The sequence below is a fragment of the Bos taurus genome, chromosome 3, assembly GCF_002263795.3.
Source record: "Bos taurus isolate L1 Dominette 01449 registration number 42190680 breed Hereford chromosome 3, ARS-UCD2.0, whole genome shotgun sequence".
In the NCBI taxonomy this organism is placed as follows: domain Eukaryota; kingdom Metazoa; phylum Chordata; class Mammalia; order Artiodactyla; family Bovidae; genus Bos; species Bos taurus.
Window position 1 is genome coordinate 106,518,147 of NC_037330.1, and position 8,859 is coordinate 106,527,005.

An 8,859-nucleotide genomic window follows, 5' to 3' on the forward strand; every position below is an offset into this window, starting at 1 on the left:
GCTGATAGCTTGAATTTCTTAACATACGTTTGATTCTTTCGTCCAGTTTGGTCAGACATGACTGGTTGAAAACATTTTCTAGGATGGACTCTTAAGAGAGTAAAGAGGTAAAAGGGTCAGTTCAGTTCAGTCGCTCAGTCGTGTCCGACTCTTTGCGACCCCATGAATCGCAGCACGCCAGGCCTCCCTGTCCATCACCAACTCCCGGAGTTCACTCAGACTCATGTCCATCGAGTTGGTGATGCCAACTAGCCATCTCATCCTCTGTCGTCCCCTTCTCCTCCTGCCCCCAATCCCTCCCAGCATCAGAGTCTTTTCCAATGGGTCAACTCTTCGCATGAGGTGGCCAAAGTACTGGAGTTTCAGCTTTAGCATCATTCCTTCCAAAGAAAGCCCAGGGCTGATCTCCTTCAGGATGGACTGGTTGGATCTCCTTACAGTCCAAGGGACTCTCAAGAGTCTTCTCCAACACCACAGTTCAAAAGCATCAATTCTTTGGCGCTCAGCCTTCTTCACAGTCCAACTCTCACATCCATGCATGACCACAGGAAAAACCATAGCCTTGACTAGATGGACCTTTGTTGGCAAAGTAATGTCTCTGCTTTTCAACATGCTATCTAGGTTGGTCATAACTTTCCTTCCAAGGAGTAAGCGTCTTTTAATTTCATGGCTGCAGTAACCATCTGCAGTGATTTTGGAGCCCCCCCAAAATAAAGTCTGACACTGTTTCCACTGTTTCCCCATCTATTTCCCATGAACTGATGGGACCAGATACCATGATCTTCGTTTTCTGAATGTTGAGCTTTAAGCCAACTTTTTCACTCTCCTCTTTCACCTTCATCAAGAGGCTTTTTAGTTCCTCTTCACTTTCTGCCATAAGGGTGGTGTCATCTGCATATCTGAGGTTATTGATATTTCTCCCGACAATCTTGATTCCAGCTTGTGCTTCTTCCAGCCCAGTGTTTCTCATTATGTACTCTGCATATAAGTTAAATAAGCAGGGTGACAATATACAGCCTTGACATACTCCTTGTCCTATTTAGAACCAGTCTGTTGTTCCATGTCCAGTTCTAACTGGGTCAGAGCCTCCCAAATTGGAAACTCAGGAGGCAAGATTGTGCTTCCAGAAAGCTCTGCACCCAGGGCACTTCTGCTGTGGGTGGTGTTGGGTGAATCGAACAAGTGGGTGTCTTGTCCTTGTAGGGCACTGGGTGAGAAGTACCTAATGTGTGCTTGGGTGTCAATCTGTGATGGCTGCTGAACAAGGAGGTGTCCTAGAAGAGGAAGGACACGACCTGGCCCTGTCACCCCCGATCTTCCCCACCCCCTCACTGAGGATTTTGGCGCCAGGCTCCCTGTCTTCCTACTCCTGCCCTGATTTCAGGAAGATCTCGTCCCCAGGTCCCGGGCTCCCCCTGCCTCAGCGCTTTCTTCTGCTTCTCAACACACACCCCAACCCTGGCTGCTCAGAATAATCCAGGGGCTCCTTCTCCTGTGTCCCCGCTTTGCATGGCGGTGTCACTCTGAGTTCCCTCCCTCACCTCCTCTCTCCACACTGTCCTTGTGTATTTCGCTACTTTTCTTCCTTGTCTGAGATTATTGCAACCACTCAGTGTTCTCGTGATTTCTTTATCTCTAGTCTCGCCCTGACTTCTCTCTTGAGTTTCACATATTTCAGCCTGAATATGTCACAGTCCTGATAAATAAACAAAGTACGCTTCGAGTGGATTTCCTCTTTCCTTCACTCTGGTCTCCCCAGTGCCCGATTTTAGCTAGTTTTGCCATCTTCTGGTCAAACCAGAAGTTTCAGTTGCTTATAATTCATACCTGATGCATTGCCATATTCTGCTTATTTTAAGTTTCTCTGAATCTTTCCTCCCTTGTTTGTTCCTACTGCTTGTTTGTTGCTACTGTCTTGGTTTAGCTCCCATCTTCTGTCCTGTGATTAATGCTAGTATCTTCCTAACTGGTCTCTCTGTCCCAGGCTTGCTTCCTCCTGACCTGAGTAGCCAGGTAGGGCTTTCTAAAGCATGGATCTGAGGATAATTGTTCTCCACCAGCATTCTAAGGACCCCCTCATCTTGAGGATTGAGTCTGGGCTCCATCAGAGGCACAGAAGGACGCTCCATGTTCTGACTCTGCTCATCTCTTCACATTGTAGCCCCATTTTATATTCTAGGAAGCAAATCTGCAGTTACCTACAAATCTCTTGTATGTGGATTGTTGTTGTTGTTGTTTATAACCTAGCCACCAGACAGCTCGTAGGATCTTAGTTTCCTGATCAGGGATTTAACCAGCACCCTTGGCAGTGCAAGTGTGGAATCTTAACCACTGGACCACCAGGGAATTCTCAAATCTCTTGTGTTTCAGTGTAAGCAGTTGCTTTGCCTAAAAAGGACCTTTCCAATGTAATCTGGCTAATGCCTACGCACCTTTCACAGCCCCTTCTGGGTTTGCACGATCCCTGGGCTTCCATGGAACCCTCTGTGCCAGCACTTACTGCGTTGTTTTGACATAGTTTTACTTAGCAAATTTTAAATGTTGCTTACTCTATGCCAGGCACTAATGGCTTTACACATATTTAATCCTATTGGCAATCCTTTGAAATAAGTACTATTATTATCCCAAAGTCAGGTGACAAAACTAGGGCACAGTGAGGTCAAATAACTTGTGGATGTCACACAGCTCACGAGTGGCGGGGCTGCGGTTTGAACCAAGGCTGTGTGACTCTGGGATCTGTGTGCGCTCAGCTGTGGCTGCTCCTCCCTTGCGGGGTGGGCAGTTCTCCAAGGGTACACAGTGACAGTGCTAGTTGCTCGGTCCTGTTGGATTCTTTGCAACCCCATGGGCTGTAGCCCGCAAGGCTCCTCTGTCTACGGGATTTCCCAGGCAAGAGTATGGGAGGGGGTTGCCATTTCCTTCTCCAGGAATCGAACCCAGGTCTGCATTGCAGGTAGATTCTTTATCATCTAAGCCGCCCAGGGAAGCTCTATCTTATTTGATAACCTGGGGCTTGGCCTGAGAATTTATATCTATATGTTGACCTCATCCACACTAAAGAGGCCAGACAGACAGACTTACATAATCATAGTACAGCTATCAAAATCAGGAAATTTAACATCAATACAACACTGTTAACTACCCTTCAGTTCATATTCAAATATCATCCCTTATCCCAGTATTGTTCTTTATACTAATTTTAACAATTTTTCTTCCCTGACAAAGGTTCATACATTGCATTTAGTGGGCAAGTCGTTTTACTTGGAACAGTTTCCCAATTACTCATTGGTTCTTTTTTTAGGATTTATTTATTATTTCTGTGGGCGCTAAGTCTTCGTTGCCGTGTGCAGGCCTTCTCTGATTGTGGCAAGCAGGGGCTGCTCTTCATTGCGGTGCCAGGGCTCCTCATCTGCGGCGGCTTCCCTTGTTGCAGAGCACAGGCTCTAGGGCTCGGGCTTCAGTGGTTGTGGTGCACAGGCTTAGCTGGCCTACAGCATGTGGAGTCTTCCCGGACCAGGGATCGAACCCGTGTCTCCTGCATTGGCACGTAGGTTCTTATCCACTGTACCACTAGGAAGTCTTTTATTGTCTTTCTTGATCTTGACATCTTTGAAGAAACAGGCCAGTTGTTTCTAAGATTGTTTCTCAGTTTGTCTGTGCCTGGTACTTCCTCATGATTCGATTTAGATTATGTGTTTTGGCAGGAATCCCGCAGAAGAACATTGTTTCCGTGTTAGTGCATCATATAAGGAAGTACTTAGAGTCGGTTCCAGTGTTTGTGATGTTCACTTGGCCCACGTGGTTAAGGAGATCTCTGCCAGGTTTCTCCCCTGAAAAGGTACTATTTTTAGGGTTATAAATTAAAAGCTAAAATGTTTCTCCTCACTGTCTCCAGCCCATCTCCCAGAGGTAACTATATTGACAGTTGTCATTGCCTATTTTGTTAAATATTCATAATTACACTTTTTACCCATAATCCTTTTTTGTTTATTTCAACCTAGCTTTTTTTTAATGCTTATCATAATTGCATACAGTTTAAAGATAAATTGTTCCATGGAGTTTGTTATAAAACATGACATTCTTCTGCTCCCCCATTATCATAATCTTCCTGCCCTGCCAGAGGCAACATTCTTTTCTTTTAGGCGATTATTTTGACTTTTGTTGCTGTAGCTCTGAAAAATACATTCATGTTACTGCTACTTGATCTTTCTCGGTTTTTGGCTGATTTAGGTCAGTTTTTCTGGGAAACAGACTTCTAGAGAGTTGGATACAGGAAGTTTATTGGATAGTGATCTCAGGAATAACTCCTGTAAGAGAAGGAGAGGAGCAGATTAGGCAGAGAGAGTAATTAAACGGCCTTGCAGTCACACAGAGGGAGACTGATCCCAGGGGGAGTTTGGGAGCTTGGATGCCCCTTCAGAATGTCCAGTTTTGAATTGAGGCCAAGTGCCAGCCTTTTGTACCTCACATGGACCAATCGTGCATTCTGGCTAATTCTCAGGACTAGTGAAGCTGCTCTCTTTGGCCAAAGGCATTTCCTGGGTGGGATTCATCCTGGGGCTGGTAGCATACAACAGTCCTGGGAGGCGAGAGAATGAGGGTCTTGGTCTTGGAAAGGATCTATGGGTTTAACATCCACCCCTTGAGCCACTCAGATCTGCTTACCTCACCTGGAAATGGCTTCTCTGGGACTCTGGTTGGTCTCTTTTTCTGGGGGAATTTCTAGAGGAATGTTAGTGGAATGAACTAATCCCATTGCTGCTGTTGGTCTCAGAACCACAAATGATACTGGTCATCTCCCTTACTTTATTCCAGATTCCTCTCACCTTAATCTCAGCTGGCTTCTCTGCTTATCTACATGGCTTACCTGATGAGGTGGCCTAGACCTTTATCCAAGGGGATCTGAGCCTTTCCCAGGCCATGTCTGCCCATCCAGGTTGGGCAGGAGAGTACAAGAGATCCCATGGGTCCCCTAAACATATTCTGACCTGGCTTATTGTGCAAACCTGCCTCCTAAAGACCATGGTCAAGTATCCTGCCAAGATGATGACGACTCTTCTTACTGGGTTGTCTCCTGGCACAAGGAGCCTGATCATGCAGCAGTGTAGTGTAATGCGATTCTAGTTGTCTCCACTAGCGAAGGCGTGCCCCCTGGGAGCCAGGATCTCTAGACCCATAGAGCCCTGAGTTTCAGGAATGGCAAGTAGGAGTGACGGTAACCAGGGCCACTCCGGCTGCTGCTTCTTGGTTCCTGGACCCCCACTTGATAATGTCACTGATTTAGGGCTGTCCTCATGGGATATCATGTCTGATATCCTAACACTGTCCTTCTTAGAAACCTTTCTCCCCCTGAGCCGGAATCATGGGTCTTGTTTGTTGTGTCTCCTTTGCTCTGGAACTGTTCCTCAGCCTTTGTCTTTTATGACGCTGCCATTTGTGAAGACTCCAGGGCAGTCGTTTCACAGATTGTTGCTCTGAAGAACAGAAATCTGAGTTTCTTTCCTCATGATTAGATTCAGGCTATCTTTGGCCTTCTCGGCAGTACTCCAGAAGTGGCACGTCTGTCCCCATGTCACTAATGTCAGTTTTTCCGTTATTGGTGAGCATTACTTGCTTAAGGTTGTGTCTGCCAATTTTTCCCACTCACTAGGTCCTTCTATTCTCCTTTGTAATTGATAAGTGACTTTTAGGGAGACACTGGAAGACTTTCGCCTGGTAACTTTTAGTGTCCTTTTTATGATTCTAGATTAAGTCAATTATTATCTTGATGGCACCTTTCTAGCTATTGCACTATGTTTTTAAAAAATTAGCTTCTCTACATTTATTGTAGTTTGCATTCTGCCAGGAAGCAGAGTTTTCTCCCTCCGCCTTTGTTCTATATCAGCAGCTCGTGTGTTATTGTGGACTCATGGGTCTTTTTATTCAACGTGTTACTCCTTTACCGTTACTCACGGGTCAGTTGCTCAGACAGTCCTAAGGCTGGCCGTCAGGACCCCCTCAAGCCTGCTTCTACATCCATCTGACACGCACCATCTTTTTTGAACATTTCCTTACTTTCTGGTATTAATATAAGAAGAAGATCTGGACTTATCTTGTTCTCTCTCTGCTCTGACTCTGGAATCAGCCATTTGTCTTCAGAAGTTCCTGTTCCTTTTAGTAGGAAATAATAATTAGAAATCAGTATCTGGATCCTGGGTAGGTACACTGCTTTTGGGGTGTTGTTCACTCTAGGTGTGTGTATCTTTAAATTATGAATTCATACTGATACTCTAATTTCTGTTGAATACTACATATTTATATCTCCTTTCTCCCACAGTCAGAGCCTTGGCTCCCAATATCAATGTAGTCACTTATCTGCTCAATACCACAGTACAAGATAGTTGCAGAATTGTTGCAGCTATACCACTACCAGCAAATAATTTTTTTGCAGTTCTTTTTCTTTCTTTCTTTTTTTTATTGGAGTGTAGCTGCTTTACAATGTTAATGTTAGCTTCTATTGTACAGCAAAGTGAATCAACTGTACGTATACATATTTCCCCTTCTTTTTGAATTTCCTTCCCGTTTAGGTCACACAGAGCATTGAGTAAAGTTCCCTGCATTATACAGTAGAGCGGTCCTTTTTCTTTAGTCTCTAAAGAGTCCAAATACTGTGCTCAAATATTCTTAGATTCTTATTTTTCCTTCTCTGTAGTTAAGTTGTCCATTTAACTTAAGTTCTCATTTGTTTCTCTTTGTATTCTGCTTCAGGGGTTCCACTCCCAGTCTTATTGATTTGGCTTTATTTTTTGAATAAACACTGACAGGCTTCAGAAGTCAAAACGACACCAAGAGGTACAGGTGGAATGTGTCACTCCCTCCCCTCTCCCTCTGCCCCTGTTCCCACCCACCTGCTGTGAGTAACCAATTTCATTAGTTCCTGGTTAATCCTTTTGCTTCCTTTTGCAAAAATGAACAGATACAGAAATATTTCCTTCATTCTTTCACAACATCTAGCATATTGCATATTCTCTTTTACACTTTGCTTTTTTCGCTAAACAACATATCCTGGAAATCACTCCATATCAGTCCATAGAGATCTCATGTTCTAGTTCAAAGTGGGTCATAGGGTAGACATAACATAGTTTAGTCAACAAGATTCTTTTGCATGGGCATTTAGGTTGTTTCCTTTATATTGCAGTTACAAATAATGCTACACTGTGTATATGGATTTCATATTGTTGGAGGTATATCTACCTCCCACATGAATGGAGGGTTATTCATAGAAGAGGGTAACAGGGTGAAAGATAAATGCACAGGTCATTTTGTTGCTGCTGCTGCTGCTAAGTCACTTCAGTCGTGTCCGACTCTGTGCGACCCCATAGACGGCAGCCCACCAGGCTCCCCTGTCCCTGGGATTCTCCAGGCAAGAACACTGGAGTGGGTTGCCATTTCCTTCTTCAATGCATGAAAGTGAAAAGTGAAAGAGAAGTCGCTCAGTCATGTCTGACTCCTACCAGGCTCCTCCATCCATGGGATTTTCCAGGCAAGAGTACTGGAGTGGGGTGCCATTGCCTTCTCCGGTCATCTTGTTAGATATTGCCAAATTCTCTTCCAAAGAGGTGCCATTTTGTATTCCCTCCAGAAATGTATGGGACTGCCTGTTTCCCTAGCTTCACTCATAGATTATGGTTTTTAAGGTTTTGAATGTTTGCCAGTCTGGTAGGTGAGAAATGGAGTCTAACAGTATTTTTAATTTAAACTTTCTTATGGTTGTTGAAGAAAATCTTTTATTGTATTTAATGACTTAAAAAATCATTTTTTGAGAATGGTTCTTTGTTATGTGTCTTTTGTCACTTTTTCTATTAAGTTTATCTTCTTTTCCTTATTTTTTTTCATTGTAAGTATGTTGAAATGAGCATCCTCTTCACATATAATTAAATATAACCTTTTTGTTATATATTCTCAGTTCAGTTCAGTTCAGTCACTCAGTCGTGTCTGACTCTTTGCGACCCCATGAATTGCAGCATGCCAGGCCTCCCTGTCCATCACCAACTCCCAGAGTTCACTCAGACTCACGTCCATCGAGTCCGTGATGCCATCCAGCCATCTCATCCTCTGTCGTCCCCTTCTCCTTCTGCCCCCAATCCCTCCCAGCATCAGAGTCTTTTCCAATGAGTCAACTCTTTGCATGAGGTGGCCAAAGTACTGGAATTTCAGCTTTAGCATCATTCCTTCCAAAGAAATCCCAGGGCTGATCTCCTTCAGAATGGACTGATTGGATTTCCTTGCAGTCCAAGGGACTCTCAAGAGTCTTCTCCAACACCACAGTTCAAAAGCATCAATTCTTTGGCACTCAGCCTTCTTCACAGTCCAACTCTCACATCCATACATGACCACTGGAAAAACCATAGCCTTGACTAGACGGACCTTTGTTGGCAAAGTAATGTCTCTGCTTTTGAATGTGCTATCTAGGTTGGTCATAACTTTTCTCCCAAGGAGTAAGCATCTTTTAATTTCATAGCTGCAGTCACCATCTGCAGTGATTTTGGAGCCCCCCAGAAATAAAGTCTGACACTGTTTCCACTGTTTCCCCATCTATTTCCCATGAAGTGGTGGGACCGGATGCCATGATCTTCGTTTTCTGAATGTTGAGCTTTAAGCCAACTTTTTCACTCTCCACTTTCACTTTCATCAAGAGGCTTTTTAGTTCCTCTTCACTTTCTGCCATAAAGGTGGTGTCATCTGCATATCTGAGATTATTGATATTTCTCCCCGCAATCTTGATGCCAGCTTGTGCTTCTTCCAGTCCAGTGTTTCTCATGATGTACTCTGCATATAAGTTAAATAAGCAGGGTGACAATATACAGCCTTGATGTACTC